The 26,973-nt window shown below is 48.6% G+C and overlaps 1 protein-coding gene across 1 annotated transcript in view; it reads right to left on the bottom strand.

Annotated features, from left to right (window-relative positions):
* Positions 1-26,973, bottom strand: part of AP1G1 (adaptor related protein complex 1 subunit gamma 1) — an 803,442-nt gene that overhangs the window by 283,381 nt on the left and 493,088 nt on the right. The window lies entirely within an intron of this gene.

Raw genomic sequence — 26,973 nt, 5'->3', positions numbered from 1 at the left:
CAGCTCCACTATACCGTCCCTTCAAACTCTCTCTCTCACTACCTCACTCTCACTACCCCACTCTCTCTTTCACTAACTCACTATCTCTCTCACTACCTCACTATCTCTCACACTACTACACTATCTCTCACACTACTACACTATCTCTCATTCACTCTCTCTCTACCTCAATCTCTACCTCACTACTCAACTCGCTCTTTCTCACAGCATCACAATATCACTACCACAGTAACTATCTCTCTAACACACTACTTCACAACTTCACTCTCTCTATCTCACTACCTCACCCTCTCTACATCACTACCTCACTCTATCTATTACTATCTCACTGCCTCACTATATCATGACTCTCAAAAATTCACTACAACACTCTCTCACTACCTCACAACTTCTTTCTCTCTCTCTCTCTAACTCACTGCTTCACTCTCTCTCTATCTCACTACCTCACACTCTCTCTATATACTACCTCACTCTCTCTCTCTCTCACTATCTCTCTCTCACTATATCACAACACTCTCTCTAAAGTTCACTACATCACTCTCTCACTACCACACAACTTCACTCTCTCTCTAACGCACTACTTCACTCTCTCTCTATCTCACTACCGCACTCTCTCTCTCTCTCTCTCAAATACACTAACTCACTTTCACTCTCTCATACACTACCTCACTCTCTCTCTAGATCACTACTTCACAACATCTCTGTTTCTATCTCAATACAGCACAACAACTCTCACCCTCACTACCTCATTCTTTCACTACCTCACTCTCTCTCACTACCTCACTCTATATTTACTTCACTCTCCCACAAAAAAAATAACTACATCACTACTCAAATTATATCTATAACACTATCTCACTCTCTCTCTCACTAACTCTCTCCATAACATCACTCTATCTGTTTCCATATCACTCCAACTACCTAACTATAACACAAGTCACTCACTCAAAAAATAACTACAACACTCTCTCGCTGACTCACTCGCTATCTCACTAGCTCACAAGTTCACTCTCTCTCTCCAACTCACTACGTCACTCTCTATCTCACTAACTCACTCTCTCTCTATCTCACTAAGTCACGTTCACTCTCTCTTACACTACCTCAGTCCTTCTCTATCTCACTATGTCACAACATCACTCATTGTTTCTATCTCACTACCACCAAAAATCACTCTCCATCACTAACTCACTCTTTCACTACCTCACTCTCTCTGTCTCACTCTATCTACCTCACTCTCTCTCTCACTACCTCACTCTCTCTATTTCTATCTCATTAAGTCACTTTCACTCTCTTTCACTACCTCACTCTCTGTCTCCGTTTTCGTTCAGAGGTAAGCCATTTTTTTTTTTTTTGCTAATCTTATGTTTATTCTCTCTTTTCTAGGTTCAACATGGCCCGTGGCGATTCCCTTCAGCGATGTGCACCGCTGTGCACGGAGTTGTTCAGACAGGTATGTATGTTGAATTTAGTTTATGTTAGAGGTAAGGCATATTTTTATTTTTACACTGCACTGTCCTTTTACTGCTGCACTCTCTCCTCAGCCTCTCCCTGCGCCATCGCTTCACTGCTGCACTCCCTGCTCAGCCCCCCCCCCCATCCAGGCTGCAGCCCTCACTCCTCCACTGCACCATCACTCACTGCTGCACTCTCTCCTCAGCCTCTCACGGTACCATCGCTTCACTGATGCACTTTCCTCAGCCTCTTACTGCACCATCCCTTCACTCTCTCCTCAGCTCCACTATACCGTCTCTTCCCTGTTGCACACTCCTCAGTCTCTCACTGCACCATCCTTTCACCGCTGCACTCTCACCTCAGCCTCTCCCTGCACTGTCCCTTCACTGATGCACTCTCCTCAGCGTCTCCCTGCACTGTCCCTTCAATGATGCACTCTCCTCAGCCTCTCCCTGCACCGTCCCTTCACTGATGCACTTTCTGCTCAGCTCCCCATTGCATCGTCCCTTCACTGCTGCACTCTCCTCAGTCTCTCACTGCACCATCCCTTCACTGCTGCACTCTCTCCTCAGCCTCTCCCTGCACCATCCCTTTACTGATGCACTCTCTGCTCAGCCTCTCCCTGCACCATCCCTTTACTGATGCACTCTCTCCTCAGCCTCTCCCTGCGCCATCGCTTTACTCTCTGCTCAGCCCCCCATCCAGGCTGCAGCCCTCACTCCTCCACTGCACCATCACTCACTGCTGCACTCTCCCTCAGCCTCTCACGGTACTGTCCCTTCACTGCTGCACTCTCCTCAGCCTCTCACTGCACCATCCCTTCACTGCTGCACTCTCTCCTCAGCCTCTCCCTCCACCGTCCCTTCACTGATGCACTCTCTCCACAGCCTCTCCCTGCACCGTCCCTTCACAGATGCACTCTCTCTACAGCCTCTCCCTGCACCGTCCATTCACTGATGCACTCTCTGCTCAGCCTCCAATTGCATCGTCCCTTCACTGCTGCACTCTCTTCAGCCTCTCCCTGCACCGTCCCTTCACTGGTGCACTCTCCTCAGTCTCTCACTGCACCATCCCTTCACTGCTGCACTCTCTCCTCAGCCTCTCCCTGCACCATCCCTTTACTGATGCACTCTCTGCTCAGCCTCTCCCTGCACCATCCCTTTACTGATGCACTCTCTCCTCAGCCTCTCCCTGCACCGGCCCTTCACTGATGCACTCTCTGCTCAGCCTCTCCCTGCACCGCCCCTTTACTGCTGCACTCTCTCCTTAGCCTCTCCTTGCACCGTCCCTTTATTGCTGCACTCTCTCCTTAGCCTCTCCTTGCACCGTCCCTTCACTGCTGCACTCTCTCCTTAGCCTCTCCCTGCACCGTCCCTTTATTGCTGCACCCTCTGCTCTGCCCCCCATTGCATCGTCCCTTCACTGCTGCACTCTCCTCAGCCTCTCCCTGCACCATCCCTCCACTGACGCACTCTCTGCTCAGCCCCCCATTGCATTGTCCCTTCATTGCTGCACTCTCTGCTCAGCTTCGCCCCCCAACCAGGCTGCAGCCCTCACTCCTCCACTGCACCATCACTCACTGCTGCACTCTCTCCTCAGCCTTCCATTGCATCGTCCCTTCACTGCTGCACTCCCTTCAGCCTCTCCCTGCACCGTCCCTTCACTCATGCACTCTCTGCTCAGCCCCCCATTGCACCGTCCCTTCACTGGTGCACTCTCCTCAGCCTCTCACTGCATTATCCCTTCACTGCTACGCTCTCTCCTCAGTCCCACTGTACAGTCCCTTCACTGCTGCACTCTCTTCTCAGCCCCCCACTGCACCGTCCTTTTAATGCTGCACTCTCCTCAGCCTCTCCCTGCACCGTCCATTCACTGATGCACTCTCTGCTCAGCCTCCCATTGCATCGTCCCTTCACTGCTGCACTCCCTTCAGCCTCTCCCTGCACCGTCCCTTCACTCATGCACTCTCTGCTCAGCCCCCCATTGCATCGTCCCTTCACTGCTGCACTCTCCTCAGCCTCTCTCTGCACCGTCCCTTCACTGGTGCACTCTCCTCAGCCTCTCACTGCATTATCCCTTCACTGCTACGCTCTCTCCTCAGTCCCACTGTACAGTCCCTTCACTGCTGCACTCTCTGCTCAGCCCCCCACTGCACCGTCCTTTTAATGCTGCACTCTCCTCAGCCTGTCCCTGCACTGTCCCTTCACTGCTGCACTCTCCTCAGCCTCTCCTTGCACTGTCCCTTCACTGATGCACTCTCTCCTCAGCCTCTCCCTGCACCGGCCCTTCACTGATGCACTCTCTCCTCAGCCTCTCCCTGCACCGTCCCTTTATTGCTGCACTCTCTCCTTAGCCTCTCCTTGCACCGTCCCTTCACTGCTGCACTCCCCTCAGCCTCTCCTTGCACCGTCCCTTCACTGATACACTCTCTGCTCTGCCCCCCATTGCATCGTCCCTTCACTGCTGCACGCTCCTCAGCCTCTCCCTGCACCATCCATCCACTGACGCACTCTCTGCTCAGCCCCCCATTGCATTGTCCCTTCATTGCTGCACTCTCTGCTCAGCCCCGCCCCCCATCCAGGCTGCAGCCCTCACTCCTCCACTGCACCATCACTCACTGCTGCACTCTCTCCTCAGCCTCTTACGGTACCGTCCCTTCACTCTCTCCTCAGCTCCACTATACCGTCCCTTCAAACTCTCTCTCTCACTACCTCACTCTCACTACCCCACTCTCTCTTTCACTAACTCACTATCTCTCTCACTACCTCACTATCTCTCACACTACTACACTATCTCTCACACTACTACACTATCTCTCATTCACTCTCTCTCTACCTCAATCTCTACCTCACTACTCAACTCGCTCTTTCTCACAGCATCACAATATCACTACCACAGTAACTATCTCTCTAACACACTACTTCACAACTTCACTCTCTCTATCTCACTACCTCACCCTCTCTACATCACTACCTCACTCTATCTATTACTATCTCACTGCCTCACTATATCATGACTCTCAAAAATTCACTACAACACTCTCTCACTACCTCACAACTTCTTTCTCTCTCTCTCTCTAACTCACTGCTTCACTCTCTCTCTATCTCACTACCTCACACTCTCTCTATATACTACCTCACTCTATTTCTATCTCACTATCTCTCTCTCACTATATCACAACACTCTCTCTAAAGTTCACTACATCACTCTCACTACCACACAACTTCACTCTCTCTCTCCAACGCACTACTTCACTCTCTCTCTATCTCACTACCGCACTCTCTCTCTCTCTCTCAAATACACTAACTCACTTTCACTCTCTCATACACTACCTCACTCTCTCTCTAGATCACTACTTCACAACATCTCTGTTTCTATCTCAATACAGCACAACAACTCTCACCCTCACTACCTCATTCTTTCACTACCTCACTCTCTCTCACTACCTCACTCTATATTTACTTCACTCTCCCACAAAAAAAATAACTACATCACTACTCAAATTATATCTATAACACTATCTCACTCTCTCTCTCTCACTAACTCTCTCCATAACATCACTCTATCTGTTTCCATATCACTCCAACTACCTAACTATAACACAAGTCACTCACTCAAAAAATAACTACAACACTCTCTCGCTGACTCACTCGCTATCTCACTAGCTCACAAGTTCACTCTCTCTCTCCAACTCACTACGTCACTCTCTATCTCACTAACTCACTCTCTCTCTTTCTATCTCACTAAGTCACTTTCACTCTCTCTTACACTACCTCAGTCCTTCTCTATCTCACTATGTCACAACATCACTCATTGTTTCTATCTCACTACCACCAAAAATCACTCTCCATCACTAACTCACTCTTTCACTACCTCACTCTCTCTGTCTCACTCTATCTACCTCACTCTCTCTCTCACTACCTCACTCTCTCTATTTCTATCTCATTAAGTCACTTTCACTCTCTTTCACTACCTCACTCTCTGTCTCCGTTTTCGTTCAGAGGTAAGCCATTTTGTTTTTTTTTGCTAATCTTATGTTTATTCTCTCTTTTCTAGGTTCAACATGGCCCGTGGCGATTCCCTTCAGCGATGTGCACCGCTGTGCACGGAGTTGTTCAGACAGGTATGTATGTTGAATTTAGTTTATGTTAGAGGTAAGGCATATTTTTATTTTTACACTGCACTGTCCTTTTACTGCTGCACTCTCTCCTCAGCCTCTCCCTGCGCCATCGCTTCACTGCTGCACTCCCTGCTCAGCCCCCCCCCCCATCCAGGCTGCAGCCCTCACTCCTCCACTGCACCATCACTCACTGCTGCACTCTCTCCTCAGCCTCTCGCGGTACCATCGCTTCACTGATGCACTTTCCTCAGCCTCTTACTGCACCATCCCTTCACTCTCTCCTCAGCTCCACTATACCGTCTCTTCCCTGTTGCACACTCCTCAGTCTCTCACTGCACCATCCTTTCACCGCTGCACTCTCACCTCAGCCTCTCCCTGCACTGTCCCTTCACTGATGCACTCTCCTCAGCGTCTCCCTGCACTGTCCCTTCAATGATGCACTCTCCTCAGCCTCTCCCTGCACCGTCCCTTCACTGATGCACTTTCTGCTCAGCTCCCCATTGCATCGTCCCTTCACTGCTGCACTCTCCTCAGTCTCTCACTGCACCATCCCTTCACTGCTGCACTCTCTCCTCAGCCTCTCCCTGCACCATCCCTTTACTGATGCACTCTCTGCTCAGCCTCTCCCTGCACCATCCCTTTACTGATGCACTCTCTCCTCAGCCTCTCCCTGCGCCATCGCTTTACTCTCTGCTCAGCCCCCCATCCAGGCTGCAGCCCTCACTCCTCCACTGCACCATCACTCACTGCTGCACTCTCCCTCAGCCTCTCACGGTACTGTCCCTTCACTGCTGCACTCTCCTCAGCCTCTCACTGCACCATCCCTTCACTGCTGCACTCTCTCCTCAGCCTCTCCCTCCACCGTCCCTTCACTGATGCACTCTCTCCACAGCCTCTCCCTGCACCGTCCCTTCACAGATGCACTCTCTCTACAGCCTCTCCCTGCACCGTCCATTCACTGATGCACTCTCTGCTCAGCCTCCAATTGCATCGTCCCTTCACTGCTGCACTCTCTTCAGCCTCTCCCTGCACCGTCCCTTCACTGGTGCACTCTCCTCAGCCTCTCCCTGCACCATCCCTTTACTGATGCACTCTCTGCTCAGCCTCTCCCTGCACCATCCCTTTACTGATGCACTCTCTCCTCAGCCTCTCCCTGCACCGGCCCTTCACTGATGCACTCTCTGCTCAGCCTCTCCCTGCACCGCCCCTTTACTGCTGCACTCTCTCCTTAGCCTCTCCTTGCACCGTCCCTTTATTGCTGCACTCTCTCCTTAGCCTCTCCTTGCACCGTCCCTTCACTGCTGCACTCTCTCCTTAGCCTCTCCCTGCACCGTCCCTTTATTGCTGCACCCTCTGCTCTGCCCCCCATTGCATCGTCCCTTCACTGCTGCACTCTCCTCAGCCTCTCCCTGCACCATCCCTCCACTGACGCACTCTCTGCTCAGCCCCCCATTGCATTGTCCCTTCATTGCTGCACTCTCTGCTCAGCCCCGCCCCCCAACCAGGCTGCAGCCCTCACTCCTCCACTGCACCATCACTCACTGCTGCACTCTCTCCTCAGCCTTCCATTGCATCGTCCCTTCACTGCTGCACTCCCTTCAGCCTCTCCCTGCACCGTCCCTTCACTCATGCACTCTCTGCTCAGCCCCCCATTGCACCGTCCCTTCACTGGTGCACTCTCCTCAGCCTCTCACTGCATTATCCCTTCACTGCTACGCTCTCTCCTCAGTCCCACTGTACAGTCCCTTCACTGCTGCACTCTCTTCTCAGCCCCCCACTGCACCGTCCTTTTAATGCTGCACTCTCCTCAGCCTCTCCCTGCACCGTCCATTCACTGATGCACTCTCTGCTCAGCCTCCCATTGCATCGTCCCTTCACTGCTGCACTCCCTTCAGCCTCTCCCTGCACCGTCCCTTCACTCATGCACTCTCTGCTCAGCCCCCCATTGCATCGTCCCTTCACTGCTGCACTCTCCTCAGCCTCTCTCTGCACCGTCCCTTCACTGGTGCACTCTCCTCAGCCTCTCACTGCATTATCCCTTTACTGCTACGCTCTCTCCTCAGTCCCACTGTACAGTCCCTTCACTGCTGCACTCTCTGCTCAGCCCCCCACTGCACGGTCCTTTTAATGCTGCACTCTCCTCAGCCTGTCCCTGCACTGTCCCTTCACTGCTGCACTCTCTGCTCAGCCCCCATTGCATCGTCCCTTCACTGCTGCACTCTCCTCAGCCTCTCCCTGCACCATCCCTTCACTGACACACTCTCTGATCAGCCCCCCATTACATCGTCCCTTCATTGCTGCACTCTCTGCTCAGCCCCCCCATCCAGGCTGCAGCCCTCACTCCTCCACTGCACCATCACTCATTGCAGCACTCTCTCCTAAGCCTCTTACGGTACCGTCCCTTCACTGATGCACCCTCCTCAGCCTCTCACTGATGCACCATCCCTTCACTCTCTCCTCAGCTCCACTATACCGTCCCTTCACTGTTGCACTCTGCACCCTCCCTTCACTGCTGCACTCTCTGCTCAGCCTCTCCCTGCACCGTCCATTCACTGATGCACTCTCTGCTCAGCCTCCCATTGCATCGTCCCTTCACTGCTGCACTCTCCTCAGCCTCTCGCTGCACTGTCCCTTCTCTCATGCACTCTGCTCAGCCCCCCCATTGCATCGTCCCTTCACTGCTGCACTCTCCTCAGCCTCTCCCTTCACCGTCCCTTCACTGGTGCACTCTCCTCAGTCTCTCACTGCACCATCCCTTCACTCTCTCCTCAGCTCCACTATACCGTCTCTTCACTGTTGCACTCTCTTCAGCCTCTCCCTGCACCGTCTCTTCACTGTTGCACTCTCCTCAGTCTCTCACTGCATCATCCTTTCACTGCTACACTCTCTCCTCAGCCTCTCCCTGCACCGGCCCTTCACTGATGCACTCTCTCCTCAGCCTCTCCCTGCACCGTCCCTTTATTGCTGCACCCTCTGCTCTGCCCCCCATTGCATCGTCCCTTCACTGCTGCACTCTCCTCAGCCTCTCCCTGCACCATCCCTCCACTGACGCACTCTCTGCTCAGCCCCGCCCCCCAACCAGGCTGCAGCCCTCACTCCTCCACTGCACCATCACTCACTGCTGCACTCTCTCCTCAGCCTCTTACGGTACTGTCCCTTCACTCTCTCCTCAGCTCCACTATACCGTCCCTTCAAACTCTCTCTCTCACTACCTCACTCTCACTACCCCACTCTCAATTTCACTACCTCACTATCTCTCTCACTACCTCACTATCTCTCACACTACTACACTATCTCTCATTCACTCTCTCTCTACCTCAATCTCTACCTCACTACTAAACTCGCTCTTTCTCACAGCATCACAATATCACTACCACAGTAACTATCTCTCTAACACACTACTTCACAACTTCACTCTCTTTATCTCACTACCTAACCCTCTGTACATCACTACCTCACTCTATCTATTACTATCTCACTATCTCACTGCCTCACTATATCATGACACTCTCAAAAATTCACTACAACACTCTCTCACTACCTCACAACTTCTCTCTCTCTCTCTCTCTCTCTCTCTCTCTCTAACTCACTGCTTCACTCTCTCTCTATCTCACTACCTCACACTCTCTCTATATACTACCTCACTCTATTTCTATCTCACTATCTCTCTCTCACTATATCACGACGCTCTCTCTAAAGTTCACTACATCACTCTCTCACTACCACACAACTTCACTCTCTCTCTAACTCACTACTTCACGCTCTCTCTATCTCACTACCGCACTCTCTCTCTCTCTCTCTCAAATACACTAACTCACTTTCACTCTCTCATACACTACCTCACTCTCTCTCTAGATCACTACTTCACAACATCTCTGTTTCTATCTCAATACAGCACAACAACTCTCACCCTCACTACCTCATTCTTTCACTACCTCACTCTCTCTCACTACCTCACTCTATATTTACTTCACTCTCCCACAAAAAAAAATAACTACATCACTACTCAAATTATATCTATAACACTATCTCACTCTCTCTCTCACTAACTCTCTCCATAACATCACTCTATCTATTTCCATATCACTCTCACTACCTAACTATAACACCAGTCACTCACTCAAAAAATAACTACAACACTCTCTCGCTGACTCACTCGCTATCTCACTAGCTCACAAGTTCACTCTCTCTCTCCAACTCACTACGTCACTCTCTATCTCACTAACTCACTCTCTCTCTTTCTATCTCACTAAGTCACTTTCACTCTCTCTTACACTACCTCAGTCCTTCTCTATCTCACTATGTCACAACATCACTCATTGTTTCTATCTCACTACCACCAAAAATCACTCTCCATCACTAACTCACTCTTTCACTACCTCACTCTCTCTGTCTCACTCTATCTACCTCACTCTCTCTCTCACTACCTCACTCTCTCTATTTCTATCTCACTAAGTCACTTTCACTCTCTTTCACTACCTCACTCTCTGTCTCTGTTTTCGTTCAGAGGTAAGCCATTTTGTTTTTTTTTGCTAATCTTATGTTTATTCTCTCTTTTCTAGGTTCAACATGGCCCGTGGCGATTCCCTTCAGCGATGTGCACGGAGTTGTTCAGACAGGTATGTATGTTGATTTTAGTTAATGTTAGAGGTAAGGCATATTTTTATTTTTACACTGCACTGTCCTTTTACTGCTGCACTCTCTCCTCAGCCTCTCCCTGCGCCATCGCTTCACTGCTGCACTCTCTGCTCAGCCCCTTCATCCAGGCTGCAGCCCTCACTCCTCCACTGCACCATCACTCACTGCTGCACTCTCTCCTCAGCCTCTCACGGTACCATCGCTTCACTGATGCACTCTCCTCAGCCTCTTACTGCACCATCCCTTCACTCTCTCCTCAGCTCCACTATACCGTCTCTTCCCTGTTGCACTCTCCTCAGTCTCTCACTGCACCATCCTTTCACTGCTGCAGTCTCACCTCAGCCTCTCCCTGCACCATCCTTTCACTGATACACTCTCCTCAGCCTCTCCCTGCACCGTCCCTTCACTGATGCACTCTCCTCAGCCTCTCCCTGCACTGTCCCTTCACTGATGCACTCTCCTCAGCCTCTCCCTGCACCGTCCCTTCACTGATGCACTCTCTGCTCAGCTCCCCATTGCATCGTCCCTTCACTGCTGCACTCTCCTCAGCCTCTCCCTGCACCGTCCCTTCACTGATTCACTCTCTGTTCAGCCCCCCATTGCATCGTCCCTTCACTGCTGCACTTTCCTCAGCCTCTCACTGCACCATCGCTTCACTGCAGCACTCTCTCCTCAGCCTCTCCCTGCGCCATCGCTTTACTCTCTGCTCAGCCCCCCAATCCAGGCTGCAGCCCTCACTCCTCCACTGCAGCATCACTCACTGCTGCACTCTCTCTCAGCCTCTCACGGTACTGTCCCTTACCTGCTGCACTCTCCTCAGCCTCTCACTGCACCATCCCTTAACTGCTGCACTCTCTCCTCAGCCTCTCCCTCCACCGTCCCTTCACTGCTGCACTCTCTCCTCAGCCTCTCCCTGCACCGTCCCTTCACTGATGCACTCTCTCCACAGTCACTCCCTGCACCGTCCCTTCACTGCTGCACTCTCTGCTCAGCCTCTCCCTGCACCGTCCATTCACTGATGCACTCTCTGCTCAGCCTCCCATTGCATCGTCCCTTCACTGCTGCACTCTCCTCAGCCTCTCCCTGCACCGTCCCTTCACTGGTGCACTCTCCTCAGTCTCTCACTGCACCATCCCTTCACTGCTGCACTCTCTCCTCAGCCTCTCCCTGCACCATCCCTCCACTGATGCACTCTCTCCTCAGCCTCTCCCTGCACCGGCCCTTCACTGATGCACTCTCCTCAGCCTCTCACTGCACCGTCACTTCACTGCTGCATTCACTCCTCCCCACTGCACCGTCCCTTCACTGCTGCACTCTCCTCAGCCTCTCACTGCATTATCCCTTCACTGCTACACTCTCTCCTCAGTCCCACTGCACCGTCCCTTCACTGCTGCACTCTATGCTCAGCTCCCCACTGCACCGTCCTTTTACTGCTGCACTCTCTGCTCAGCCCCCCCACTGCACCGTCCTTTTACTGCTGCACTCTCCTCAGCTTCTCCCTGCACCGTCCCTTCACTGCTGCACTCTCTGCTCAGCCTCTCCCTGCACTGTCCCTTCACTGATGCCCTCTCTCCTCAGCCTCTCCCTGCACTGTCCCTGCACTGTCCCTTCACTGCTGCACTCTCCTCAGCCTCTCCTTGCACCGTCCCTTCACTGATGCACTCTCTGCTCAGCCCCCCATTGCATCGTCCCTTCACTGCTGCACTCTCCTCAGCCTCTCCCTGCACCATCCATTCACTGACGCACTCTCTGCTCAGCCCCCCATTGCATCGTCCCTTCATTGCTGCACTCTCTGCTCAGCCCCGCCCCCCATCCAGGCTGCAGCCCTCACTCCTCCACTGCACCATCACTCACTGCTGCACTTTCTCCTCAGCCTCTTATGGTACCGTCCCTTCACTGATGCACTCTCCTCAGCCTCTCACTGCACCATCCCTTCACTCTCTCCTCAGCTCCACTATACCGTCCCTTCGAACTCTCTCTCTCACTACCTCACTCTCTCTATCACTACCTCACTCTCTCTTTCACTAACTCACTCTCTCTCTCACTACCTCACTATCTTTCACACTACTACACTATCTCTCATTCACTCTCTCTCTACCTCACTACTCAACTCTCTCTTTCTCACAGCATCACAATATCACTACCACAGGAACTATCTCTCTAACACACTACTTCACAACTTAACTCTCTCTATCTCACTACCTCACTCTCTCTACATCACTACCTAACTATCTATTACTATCTCACTATCTCATTCTCACTGCCTCACTATATCACGACACACTCTCTCAAAAAATCACAACACTCTCTCACTACCTCACAACTTCACTCTCTCTCTCTAACTCACTGCTTCACTCTCTCTATCTCACTACCTCACACTCTCTCTATATACTACCTCACTCTATTTCTATCTCACTATCTCTCTCTCACTATATCACAACACACTCTCTAAAGTTCACTACATCACTCTCTCACTACCCAACAACTTCACTCTCTCTCTATCGCACTGCTGCACTCTCTCTCTCTCAAATACACTAACTCACTTTTACTCTCTCATACACTACCTCACTCTAGCTCACTACTTCACAACATCGCTCCGTTTCTATCTCAATACAGCACAACTCTCACCCTCACTACCTCATTCTTTCACTACCTCACTCTCTCACTACCTCACTCTATATCTACTTCACTCTCCCACAAAACAAAAATAACTACACCACTACTCAAGTTAAATCTATAACACTATCTCACTCTCTCTCACTAACTCTCTCCATAACATCACTCTATTTCGATATCACACTCACTACCTAACTATAACACAAGTCACTCACTCAAAAAATAACTACAACACTCTCTCGCTGACTCACTCTCTATCTCACTAGCTCACAAGTTCACTCTCTCTCTCTCTCCAACTCACTACGTCACTCTGTATCTCACTAACTCACTCTCTCTCTTTCTAGCTCACTAAGTCACTTTCACTCTCTCTTAAACTACCTCAATCCTTCTCTATCTCACTACGTCACAACATCACTCATTGTTTCTATCTCACTAACACTAAAAATCACTCTCCATCACTAACTCACTCTTTTACTACCTCACTCTCTCTCTCACTACCTCACTCTCTCTCTCACTACCTCACTCTCTCTATTTCTATCTCACTAAGTCACTTTCACTCTCTTTCACTACCTCACTTTCTCTGTCTCTCACTACCTCAGTCTCTATCTACCTATCTCTCACTACATAACTCTCTACCTCACTACTCCTCTCTACCTCACTACTCCACTCTATCTCACTACCTCACAACTTCTCTCTCTCAAAACATCACTACCTCACTCTCTCACTACCTCACTCTCTAGCTCACAACTTCACTCTCTTTCTCTAACTCACTACCTCAATCACTCTCTATCTCACTACCTCACTCTTTCTATCTCACTAACTCACTTTCACTCTCTCTTTCACTACCTCTTTCTCTATCTCACTACCTCACAACATCCCTCTCCCTCACTACCTCACTCTTTACTACCTCACTCTTTACTACCTCACTCTTTACTACCTCACTCTCTATCTCACTACCTCACTCTCTCTCACTACCTCACTCTCTCTCTATTTCAATACCTCACTCGCTCTCTAATGCAATAGGTATCACATATGCGGAAAAAAAAGCTAATGCCAATACAAATGACAATGCCATTTATTTAGGGATACAAAAAAGATAACAAAATAATGAGCAATTCTAATAGCTCTACCTATAATATTGCCGAGACCATTGCATTGTAAATGCTTGTTAGTATTGTCATGTGCTTAGCCCTCTGACCTCAAAGAGTTCAGAGGTGTTGTTATTAATAAATAGATTGTTTATTTTCATAACAACCTGTGTGGTGTCCTTTCATCTGGTATTCAAGGGGTTATATTGTGGTAAAACAGCTGGCTTCACAGGCCAAAAGAGATTAGCCTAAAATACTGCTTTTGTCCACGCTACTAGGATAGCTGGTCTATACGGTTGACTTTACAACCAATCACCATAAGTGTTGTTTGGACTGATACAAGGTGATCACTAGAACTAGTGAACATCATATATCAGGCCAACTTCTCACACAGACCCCCTGGACCAGTGGGTTCTTTTTTTGATGACCTTCAGGCAGCTATTTCTGGATTGGCTCTGAGTGCTCAGCACTGTCTGCTGGCGGGAGATTTTAACTTTCACATGGATGTGGGTGAGGATTCAGAGGCGAACAAATTGTTCGATATTACGGCCCCACTTGGCCTCGTCCCTTTTCTTGCTGGCCCCACACACGACAAGGGACATACCTTGGATCAGGTTTTTTACTCGGTTTCTTTAGTGGATATTGAGCTTCTCCCTGTGCTCTGGACCGACCATAGGCTGGCCAGGTTCTCTGTACTGGGCAGGGAGAATTTACCCAGTAGCGCCCCTAGACAGTATGGATCTGCCTCGAGGGCATTTCACCGGGTGACTCCTGAGCTGTTAGCTCAGGCCGCCATGGACCATCCGTGCCCCTTTTCAGGCGACTTAGAGCAGGACGTAGAGTCCATGCAGGTGTGGCTGATGGATAGGCTGAATGACCTTGCACCTGCAATGGCTCCCCGGGCCACGGTAAAGCGGGTTTCTGCACCGTGGTTCACTGAGGCACTGTGTGCCACTCGCCGCCAGTGCAAGGTGGCTGAGAGGGCGTGGCGCCTTCAATATGACCCGGAGGCCAGACTTGCTTACAGGACGGCGGTCAAAGCCTATCACCGCGACATCTTTCGTGAGAAAAAGGACTATCTTGCTAGGAGGATAGAGGCAGCTTCCAATTCATGCAAAGAGATTTTTACTGTGGTGAGGGAGTTTACGGCCCCTAGATCTAATTTGCCTCAAAGTGCGCCATCCGAGTCGTGGGTCTGTGATCTTGCCAAGTTTTTTACGGACAAGATTAAATCGATCCAGGACTCCTTCGCAGAGAAGTCTGCCGAAGTGCTTTCTAACACGGCGGTTGGACCAGCTCCTTCGACCACTTGTGATGCTGTTCTGGCGGAGTTTCCTCCCATCTCCACCGATGCTTCTCTGGCACTTTTGGCCAATCTTAAATCGGGGTCGCCATTAGACCCCTGTCCGGACAAATTTCTGGCCAAGATGGCGGCTGTGGTCAACCCATTGGTCAACCCTCTCCTGAACCTTTCTTTGAGGGAGGGGAGGGTCCCGCAGTCCTGGAAAAGGGCAATGGTGATCCCCCTCCTCAAAAAGCCTGGTCTAGACCCGGAGGTTTTGGCCAATTACAGGCCTATTTCCCTCCTCCCGGCGCTGGCTAAAATCACGGAGAAGCATGTGCACGGCGCACTCTCGAGCTTCTTAGAAGCCAACGACCTGCTACACCCCACGCAATCCGGTTTCCGCCCTAATTTAAGTATGGAGACGGCACTCTTGGAGGTGTCAGAGGCCATCAGGGAGACACTGGATTCAGGAGGCAAGGCCATGCTTGTCATGCTTGATCTGTCGGCGGCCTTTGACACCGTCCCCTATGAGGCGCTCCTCGCCAGACTTTATGACATCGGTCTGAGGGGGACGGTGTTCAACTGGTTTACATCTTTTCTTGAGGGTCGCCGACAAACGGTCTGGGCCTCCCCGAGCTCCGCTGAGACGCCGCCATTGGGAGTCGGAGTTCCGCAGGGCTCTGTGTTGAGCCCGACTCTTTTTAACATCTTTATGACCCCTCTGGCGGCACTGGTGGAGTCCTTCGGGGCCCAGATCGTTTCCTACGCTGATGATACCCAGCTGCTTTTCACGTGTAGGAAAGATCAGGTTTTTGATGGAGAGAGCATTCGGGGCTGTTTAGGGATGGTCTTCAACTGGTTTCAGCAGAACAGCCTCAAAGCTAATTCTAACAAATCGGAGGTGCTGTTCTTTGGTTGTTCCCTAGACCCTGATTGGCGGGCTTGGTGGCCAGTGGATATGTGCCCCCTGCTCAGGCTTCCCTGGTGGCAAAAAATCTGGGAGTCAAGATTGATAATCTGACGCTGAGATCCCATATCCTTGGTCTGACGGGCACTTGCTTTGGCATTCTTAAGATGCTCCGGAAGTTCTTGCCTCTGCTCACAGAAGTGCATAGAAAGATCACTGTGCAAGCCTTAATTGGCTCCAGATTGGACTATTCCAACGTCCTCTATTCAGGTCTCCCGGACTATGTTGTGCAGCGGCTGCAGGTTGTGCAGAACTCTGCGGCTCGCGCTATTTTTGGCCTTCATAGGCGAGCTAGAGCGTCCGGTTTGGTGCAGTCGCTTCACTGGCTGCCCATCCGGAAGCGGATTATGTTCAAAGCATTGACCCTGGCTCACAAAGCACTTTTGGCTTTGGAGCAAAGTACTTGCAGCGCAGGCTTGTCTTTTATCGCCCGGTTCGATCTCTGCGGTCGGAATCTTTGTTTCTGGCCGTGGTTCCCCGAGTGACGAAGGCCCGTATCGGGGGGCGCTCCTTTAGTTTGAGGGCCCCTCAGCTTTGGAACACCTTACCTCTGGCCTTGCGACGTACATCTAATCTGCTCTTGTTCAGGAAGGGCCTTAAGACCTGGCTTTTTAACCTTTAGTGTGTCTTTTTGTCTCCTGTTTATGTTTGTTTTTATGGTGTTGCGTTTTTTTCACTGAGCTGCCTAAATAAAGCGCCGGGACACTCTTATTGAGTAGCCGTGCGCTATAGAAATAAAATTTAACATAACATAACGGAGGCAAGCACAAGCATGAGTGCTTCAAAACAACTGCTGCTTGTTTGCTTTCACTTTTGCAGCCACTTGGCCGCGCACGCACCACTCGTGGGGCGTTTCTACTGTACTGTCCATTATCTCCTCTCTCTGAACTTCCTAATGATAATTGCAATTACAATACATTACAATTTTCTTTTTTTAAATAATTTTTTATTGACAACTCGAAAGAGAAGAGGAATACATTTTAACACAACAAGCATTACTGAATGCATGAGAAGTACAATATAGCAGAATGAAAATTTAAAGCAATTACATTACAGTTCAAAATTAAAAGAATCATACAATAAAAAGAATGAATAAAACAGATAGAACGTTGCAGTATTTACATAAAAGTACCCCAGATTTTTTCCTGTTTCAATAATGAATGGGTCCCTCTTAGCTTAGCAAGCTCCATGGAATAGATTTCGTTGACCAGTGACCACCATTCCATAATATATGGGGGTTTCGGGGAGATCCAGGCACGAGCAATAACTAATTTAGTGCAAGTCAGTAAAATAGTTATTAAAGCCTGCTGCGAAATAGCAACAGTAAGTATATATAATAAAACAGTAGCTGCAGTAAGAAAGGAAGGGTGAGTTAATTTTAATTTCAATATCTTGTCCAGGGCTGACCAGAACTCAGACAGAGCTGGACAAGAAAACAGCATATGCTCCAAATCAGCCGCAATAAGATCGCATTTGGGACATTTAGTTCGGTCGCTATACAAGATATTTGTAGACCATTTGGATATCCTCTCCGGTGTATGGTATAACATACAAGTGGTCTTAAACTTGAAGAATAAACCGAATTGTTAATATTGCGGAAAGAAGAAGCATCTTATTTGAGGTTATATTAAGCCCCAGCTTGATGCTCCATTTCTCGGCTAATTTAGAACAGTCGCTAATTTTATAAGCACTTAGACACTTATAGCCAATACTAATTAGAGATTCATTTTTGAATAAATAAAAACAATCCCAGATGTCAGAGTCCGAGATTTCACGCAGTTTTCATCTTGTGGATTAAAAAACTCATATTTGAATATATTTGAATCTCATTGCTTCAGTAACTTGATATAATCTTTTTAGTGTCTCAAAATCCATAAAACCATGAGTGCCATATAAATCCCCCAGTGTTTTAATACCTATTGCAGACCATGTATTTACCATACCATCACTAAATATCCCCGAAAGTCCCGCATTGCCCCATAACAAAAGTTTAGGATGAAAAAAGGTTTTGCAAAAAGCTAAAATGTTGAACCAGATCTTTACAATATCTCTGGCGGTCCTAAATTTCACCCTCTTGAAGTAGTTGGGGTCATTAACTCTTAACAAAAACAGATTAGAGTCAAATTTAACATAAACATGTAATAATAAAATTGAGTATCTGTATTAAGTAAACACTGAAGACGACTTAGAAAAGATGCCTAAAAATATAATTTAAAATCCGGAAAATTTAGCCCACCATTGTCCAAAGAAGTTTTAAGTAGTGCCATAGACCTACGGGCTTTACGATATCCCCAAATGAAACTGCTAAATATCCCGTCCAATTTTTTGAAAAAAGAATTCCTAAGTGATAAAGGAATGGACCGGAATAAATAAAGAAATTTGGGGAGTATTTTCATTTTGATCAGATTGATCCTTCCAATCATATTTAAAAGAAGTTTGTGCCATTTGTTTAAGGATAGAGCAGTCGCTTTGGCCAACGCATCGTAGTTAATTGTGATTATCTCACTGATTTTAGCAGAGATTTTAACCCCCAAATAGGTAGCGGTCTCACACAGCCCTGATATAACGGTTATTGGTTTATGATTAGCAATTATTTGGGTTTTGTTTATGTTTAATTTATATCAGGAAACATCTCCGAATCTACAGGCCTCAGCGGTTATCCCTTGCATAGCCTCTACAACATCCGTTGAGAAAATGGCAATGTCATCGGCGTAAGCCGCTATTTTCAAAAAATGAGGGCCAGATCGAAAAGGGATGATTCGTATTTGTGACTGCAAAGCATAAAGGAAAGGTTCCATCGAGAGAGTGAATAACATGGGTGACAAGGGACATCCTTGACGGGTGCCCCTTAATATGAAAAAAGTATCCGACATCGTACACGCATAGCTGACTCTCGCAGTAGGATTATCATAGAGCTCGGATTCAGTTTACAAATTGGCCTTTGAAGCCATAAGCCGCCAACACAGACCAGAGATAGTCCCACCCCACTCGGTCGAAAGCTTTCTCAGCATCTAATAAAACCATACCGAGTGGGGTGTGATCTGTCTCCGCTATGTCGAAGGCAGTTATAGCCATATTAATATGGGTGGTGGTATCCCTATCAATAACAAACCCGTGTTGTTGTGGGTTGACTATTTTAGGTATAAACTGAGCCAATCAAGTGGCCAAAACTTTGGCAAATACTTTAGCATCTGTATTAATTAACGAAATGGGTCGGTATGACCCACATTCGTCAGCCGGCTTACCCTTTTTTAGGAAAAAAAACATTTTAGCGGTATTTCAGGAGCTCGGGGCTTTCCCATTGTTACCTATAGATCTAATAACCTGATGAAGCAGTGGTAATAGCTCATGGATACAAATTTTATAAACCTCTACAGGCAAAGAGTCATCCCCGGCAGCTTTTCCCGATGATAAGGAAAGAATAGCTTGCCGAATCTCTAATAAACTAATATTTTCAGACAATTGATCCAACCCTAATATCTCCTGTTTTGGGTTTCGCCTGCCGAAAGGCTGCGCTCTGCGCAGACTTTCAGCGCAGGTGAAATCCTATGTCTACACTAAGCACTTCGGGAACGTCCCCCGGCTCTCATTGGCTAGCTCCATAAATGGAGGCTAGCCATTGAGTGCCGGATCTGTCCGTCAAGGCCGGACCAGATTCGGGGGCGTTCCCGAGATTTTTTCCCTGGGCGGAGATGCGCTGTCCATTCCCGCCCCCTCCGTGTGCCTCCCCGCCCCACCCTCGCTGTCCTGTGCACGTTTCCTGCAGTCCGTGTCCCCTCCCGCCCTCCGTGTCCCCTCCCGCCCTCCGTGTCGTCTCCCGCCCCCCTCCCGCCCTCCGTGTCGTCTCCCGCCCCCCTCCCGCCCTCCGTGTCGTCTCCCGCCCCCCTCCCGCCCTCCGTGTCGTCTCCCGCCCCCCCTCCCGCCCTCCGTGTCGTCTCCCGCCCCCCTCCCGCCCTCCGTGTCGTCTCCCGCCCCCTCCCGCCCTCCGTGTCATCTCCCGCCCTCCGTGTCGTCTCCCGCCCTCCGTGTCATCTCCCGCCCTCCGTGTCGTCTCCCGACCCCTGTGTCCTCGTAGGTGCTTGTTCTTGTCTTATTTCCTATGAAGCGGAACATGTCCGAGAGCGGGGCGGCCCTGGCGGGAAACAGCGAGATGCCGGGCAAGAAGCAGAAGCTAAGCAGCGAAGAGTTCGCTAAACAATGAAAGGGAGCCGGTGATGTTTGTATGAGAGAGTTGTGTGTCGCGGCTCATTATCGGGAGCACTCAAGGAACATGAAATACGGAAGGAATTATTTCGTCGTAGCATTTGTTTTCTTCCTTGATGTATCCGTGAAGGCCGTAACCGTTAAGTGGTGAAATGTTTCGGTTTAGTACAAAAATGCCGGTTAATAGGGAGATAGGTATGTAGACACGTCGGAGCACGAACCGGAAGCACCCCGCTACCACGAGGTCTGCCAGGGTCACCACGCCAGCACGTCTTTGTGAATCTCTTCGTCGTCTTTGGGGGGCAGACGTGTTACCTCCCGGAAGGTGTTTTAGAAGCTTCTGGATATGCTAAAACAATTTCGTGTTTGTTCTATTCAGGAAGGTAACTATGAAGACCCACACAAGACTGCGGCTTCCCCCGTCGTACATGTCCGCGGCCTGATGGATGGTGTGGTTGAAGCAGACTTGGTGGAAGCGTTGCAGGAGTTTGGTCCCATCAGGTATGGCATTATTAAATTTGATATAATGGTCTATCGTCGCTTTTGGAGATTTTTGGTCCTAGTTTAGGTGCGCTTTGTCAGCCTCTGTCCTTGGGCGCAGATAAGAACTGTGCTCAGTTTGAACGAACCCCACCGCTCTTAGGCCACATCCGTGAGCCCATACCAACGTTTTTGAAACCGGTATATGGGAATACAATTACACAATGTATGTTCCCCATTGGCAATTTAACGCGGGAGCGTCCTAAAATAAATCCCTTTATATTTACCAAAAATCTTTGACACCCCGCCCCCCTTCTATCCTGTCTGCTAGCACAGCACGTATGCCCTTATTATGAATACGTGATGCACAAGTTATGTATTACATTTTTACTTTGAGTTCAACTTAAGTGCGGTGACTTTTTTTTATTTCCAGTTATGTGGTAGTGATGCCGAAGAAAAGACAGGCCCTGGTGGAGTTCGAAGATGTCATTGCTGCATGCAATGCCGTGAACTATGCTGCAGACAACCAGATCTATATCGCAGGGCATCCAGCCTTTGTAAATTATTCGACAAGCCAGAACATTTCCCGCCCCGGAGATCCCAGTGATGATACAAGAGGTGTCAACAACGTGCTTCTTCTAACCATCCTCAACCCTATCTATTCAATTACCACGGTAGGTTCAGTGAAAACTGTAGGGGGGGGGGGTTGTTAAATTGTGATTCAGTGCACTTTCAAGATGTCTTCGACTCATACATTGGAGCTACCCATATGGTTGTAAAAACCACGACATCCATACAGAGGGGGTGTTGTGAAAGTAAATTAATAGCATTTACAATCCAACGGTTTCGCCTTTGGAAAAGTTAGAGCTATTGGCAATGTAAATGACAATGCCATTTATTTATCTGTTTTCTTAACCAACACATAAAAACACATTTTGGGATTTACAATGTCAATAGCTCAAACTTTTCCAAAGGCGAAACCGTTGCATTGTAAATGCTTGTTTCTATATTGTTATGAACCAAATAATCCTGAATGTTAGCCAAAGTAGGATAATTTTTAGGCATATATAGTGTTCGATAGTACTTTACAAATTGTTCTAATATCTGTGCCGGTTGGTCAGAAATTATATTATTGGGGCCATTTAAGCTTTTGATCAGCGTATTAGCTCTATCATCCGCAACTTTATGAGCCAAAATTTTTCCCATTTCATCTCCACTCTCATGAGAGATTTGATATTTTTGTAGTTTGACGCTGCTTTTCTCCCTAAGTATTGTTTTTAAAGTAGCTTTTAAGTGTCCTAATTTTAACCCCAATTCTACCACATTAGGAGTATTTGAACGTAAAGCATCAGCCAATAAAAGCTCTTGTAAGAGAATGGTGGAAGTCAGTATTTGTTTTACGGCGCTCCGAATTCTGCCTGAAAAGAAATTGTTGTTTGAACCCCCGAATGCTAGCTTTACAGGCATCCCAAACTATAGTGCATGAAGCAGAATTAAGGTTAATGTCAATAAACTCTGCAAGATGTAACTTAAGCTGAGAGATATACCCTGTATTTGAAAATAAATGCCTGGGAAAAGAAAACATCCTAGGACCTGAACGAGCTGATGCACAGTTAAATGAAAGCAAGATAGGGTTATGGTCTGAAGTGACCCGCGGGCATACCTCAATGGAGCTAGCTTTTATACCATTGTCAGTTGCCCAGGCCATGTCGATACGAGAGCAAAGTTTATGGGGTGCTGAATAATAAGTAAAGCCGGCAGAATTAGGATAAATGCTACGCCAGATATCCTTGATACTGTGGAGACGACCTAATTCTAAGATGGCAGCGTGTGACCTGCGCATACGTTGGAAAGCACCATGCCTGGTAGTGTCTCGCTGATAGTCCATTATGCAATTAAAATCTCCCATGATGAGATGATCCCCTTCCCACTCCAAAAGTTCCATATTTAATTGATCAAAAACAGAGGGGTCATCAGAGTTTGGACCATAAACCACACAAAAAACAACTTTATATTTTTCAATAGACAGCTGGGCAATGGCCCAGCGACCGCTTTTATCACAAGCAGTTTTGCAGATTTCTACTCTAAATCATCTATCTTTAAGAATGGCAACCCCTCGTATAGAAGCATTCAATGCCGAGCTAATAATAACCTCATAGCCGAGTTGTCCCAGCAATTTTCTGTCTTTATAGGCAATGTGGGTCTCAGAGCGAACAACGAAATGTGGGTCGTACAATCTTAGTTCTTCTTGAACCAATTGTCTTTTAATTTTACTATTAAGACCCACAACATTCCAAGCTAGACATTTTAGCTGTAACATTAAAAATAAGATGTAGATCTTATTCTGCTAGGAAAAAACAAACATCATCATTCAAATAATTCGACCAAATCTGCTCTCGTTGCTTTCCCCCCCCCCAAAAGAACCATCCCCCCCAGAGGACCCCCCCTCCGTTCCCTCACCCCCCTCGGGAGGGAACAACTCTCTATGTTCTGCTGCCGCTGTATTGGCAGCTACAATGAGGTGCAGCGTAAGTCTCAAACCGCTACCCCACCCCTAAGATAAAGAGATCAAGAAGAAAAAGCAACAAGAAGGAAAACCCGAAAGATATTAGGAGAGAAAAAAAGAAGAAAATATCATAAGTAAGAAGAGAGAAAAATTATGTTTTACGGTTAAAGACTGAATTAAAGGTCTCAACTTGATTTCTCTCTTACTTAAGTTTGGGGAGTGCTATCTTGACTTCCCTTTCATCAGTAAAAAAGTAAGTGTGACCACCCTTTATAACCTTAAGGCGGGCAGGCTCCTTTAGGAATACTTGCCCCCCAATAGATTTGAAGGGATCGATGAGTTTGCGAAGTTTCCAGCATCTATCCATGGTGGCCTTACTCAGGTCTGAGCGAACAAAAAAGGACAGATTTTTGAAAATGACAGGGGAATTAGGTCTAGCTTTAAATGAGACGGCCTGTCTCAATAAAAAAATTCCCAAAATAAATAAGAAAAGGACGAGGAAATTTGCTGTCCTTGTTCCTCTGAACTAGTGGAAGCCGATGTCCTCTCTGTAATTGGGAATCCCAATCCCAATCGGTAAGATCTGGGAAGGCCTTCTGAAATAGGTTAACCACATAAGTCCGCGAATCCGCCCCCTCAGCCCCTTCAGGAATACCAAAAAGTCTCCGATTTAATCGTCTTTGACGATTTTCTAAATCTTCGACTTTCAGTTGTAGGGACATATTCTTGGAGTCATGCTGGCTCACAACAGATTTAGTACAGGCTGACCCCTCTTTTATATCGACTACCCTTTGTTGTAACTCCTCCATTTCCTGAGAGACCCCCCCAGCTTGAAAGTCAACTCTTGCAGGTAATTCTGTAACTTGCTGTTATCATCCCGCAGCTGCAGAAAGTGTTCTTGCGCCTCCTGGCGATGTCTTGTTAGGGTTTGAAGAATGATATCAAGGGGAGAGCTGGCGGTCTCTGGTTCACCCCTGACAGCTGGAGCAATGGCTAAATATGGAAAATTGGATGTCCCAGGAGCTGTCCCAGCTTGAGGGATTATTGGTGTAGAGCGAGCAGCACGGTCGATGTGATCTGGCATACGCTTAGTTGAAGATACTGCCTCAGAAGGGGTGGGGGGGGGGGTCGGAGCAGAATGGACGGGTACATATGCAAAGACAGGGGGCAACGCTGGAGAGATGGTATTTATGGAAGGCAAGGGTGGTGTAATATCAATAGAAGAGGAGCCTTCCAGAGAGACAGAACAGTCTCGAGAGGGATCTAAATCAGTAGGACTGGTACCAGAGAGTCGAACCGTCATCTTCTTAACAAGTCCCTTTGCCTGTATCCATTTCCTAAGAGGGCTTTTTTCCATGAGGAGGATCTTCCTAAGAGGAGGGGCAGTGATCAGAGCCGGGGTGTTCGGGGAGCATGGAGTTTTCTCTCTCTTACTCTTAGATTTTAGTTTTAATTTTGACTTATCTCTTCTATAAGCCAAGAATTTGGCCGTACCTTGCTGAACGCCGATAAGTTCCTCCTCGCCTGGCTCGGCTAGCTCCTCATACTCCTCATTGGAGCCGTCTTCAACTGCCATCTCCACCCCAACCGACTGTGAGCGTTCAGTAGATGGTTCAGATCCCTCAGGGATTAAGACTAGTGCTTTATGAAGTATGCTCGATATAGGAGGGTCACGCGCGGCTGAGTCATCTGGAGCCAGGGTAAGGGCACAAATAACTACTGAAGAGATAGTTTCAATCCCGGCCCCTCCTCAGACTCGGCGCAATCATTCTTCCCTGGGGTCCCCTCAATCTCGATCCCAGTCTCACCCGGGTTTTGCCCTGTTAGCTGGGGGATCTTAGAACTGTTGTTAGGGCCCGGCATTGAATCAAGAGTGTCCGCCGCCGGCGAAAAATCAATTACATCTGCGAGTGCGGCAACACTTATCTCCGCCGCCGACTAAACTTGCACCTGTAGCAGTCTCTACAAGCTCTTTGCCATTTTTAAAGGAGCCAACTGGCTCGCTCCGATAGTAGCAGGGATATCGGACAATACCAACACAGGTGGCCGAAGCATTTGCTTACCCGATGGCAGCAGGGGAGCCCTTCCCGGCAACGAGGGCGGTGTAGCGACTGCATTCCCCCTAGCGTCAGCGGTCTCCGACACCACTGCTTCTGTTACGTCGTTCTTGGTAGCACGGGTCACTCTGGGAACAATCTTTGGAGCCATTTTGGCCAGAAGCAGCCGCTCTGGACCCTCCACGGGAAAGACTCTTAGCGTCGACGCTGCGGCCATTGAGCAAGGCAGCCCCAGCCGCGGCGAGAGACCCGACCAGCCGAGCACCGACCCGCGGACCAACCGCGGGATAGCGTGCAAGGCGATCAGACGAGGGGTTCGCAACAGCCACAGCATCCGCCGCTGCCGCTCGCTGGTGACGCAGGACTGATAACCGGGTGGTAGCCGGTTGATGGCCGATGGCTGATAGAACAAAGCCGGTAAGACCAGCGCACCTACAGGTAAATTACTTTCTTTAGTGGAAACACGCCAAGTCTCTAGTAAATCCACTCTCCAGGAGAAAAAAACAGTCTCTTTACTTTGAGATCACCATAGTTTGATTAAAAAGGGAAGGGTAGGAAAGGAGCCTCCAACTAGCTGCAGCTCCGCGGCGTCCTCAGTCCGCCATCTTGGTGTACAATACATTACAATTTTCAAATTAACGTTGGATTATCTGGGAGAAATCAGGTAATCGGTATTTAAATATGACAACGAGAGTGTGCGTGAGCAACAGAGCAATAACGCTTTCCCAACTCCAAGATGGCTGAGCCTTGGAACAAGGCGGCACACAAGCTCGGTGCACGGCAGCACACCGGGGATGTACTGGTCTCAGGGAAGAATGTGGATTTTAGCTCACTCCTATTGTCTCAAACCATGCTGCTGGTTTCGAGCGACCGTCTCCCATTCAACTGAAAGCCATCCCACTGGGGAGATGCGGCTTGGGTAAGAGGCCCCCCCATGCTTTTTTTTTTTTTTTAAACGGTGTAGCATGACTAGCCATCTAACGTTTTTAAGATTGCTGCGAACATGACCAAGCTACGAAATACTGCAGATCCAATATGGATGTCTGCATCCACTCATTCCCTAAGGCTGCCACGCCCCCATCCGCTTTACTTCCGTATGTACCGCAGAGCTAGATGGTGAACAGATTAGCCGCCACCTTGGTGTGGCGGCTGTCGCAACAACAGCAGTTGAACTATTTAGAACTAAAACAAAACACAAAAAAAACATGGCAGTCGCTAGTCGGTTGACAAAATACACACACACACCAATCTGCTTATTATCTTTAACATACCGGGAATATGAGCGTTTGAGGCATTTGTTAATTATTTAGGGGAAAACGTTTTATACCTGTTTACCCTAAGTTGTAAATGTTGCCTCTTCTTGAAGGAAGCTCTTAGGGCGAAACCTCTGAGCATGGAAAAATGTTGTCTATTCTTCGTAGTCAAATTTTTTTGGGTCTTGCCTAGGCAGCGTGCATGTGCTGCTCTAGGAGGGCCTTTAGCCGCCGGTAAAGGGAAATACATTACGTTAACCTCTCCTCACCCTCTGCTCTTAGTAGATGCTTTAAATGGAATTATCTCC

This window comes from Lissotriton helveticus, chromosome 12 (assembly GCF_964261635.1).
Source record: "Lissotriton helveticus chromosome 12, aLisHel1.1, whole genome shotgun sequence".
Taxonomy (NCBI): Eukaryota; Metazoa; Chordata; class Amphibia; order Caudata; family Salamandridae; genus Lissotriton; species Lissotriton helveticus.
Note: the sequence above shows the minus strand (reverse complement) of the source record. Positions and strands in the feature narration are given on the sequence as shown.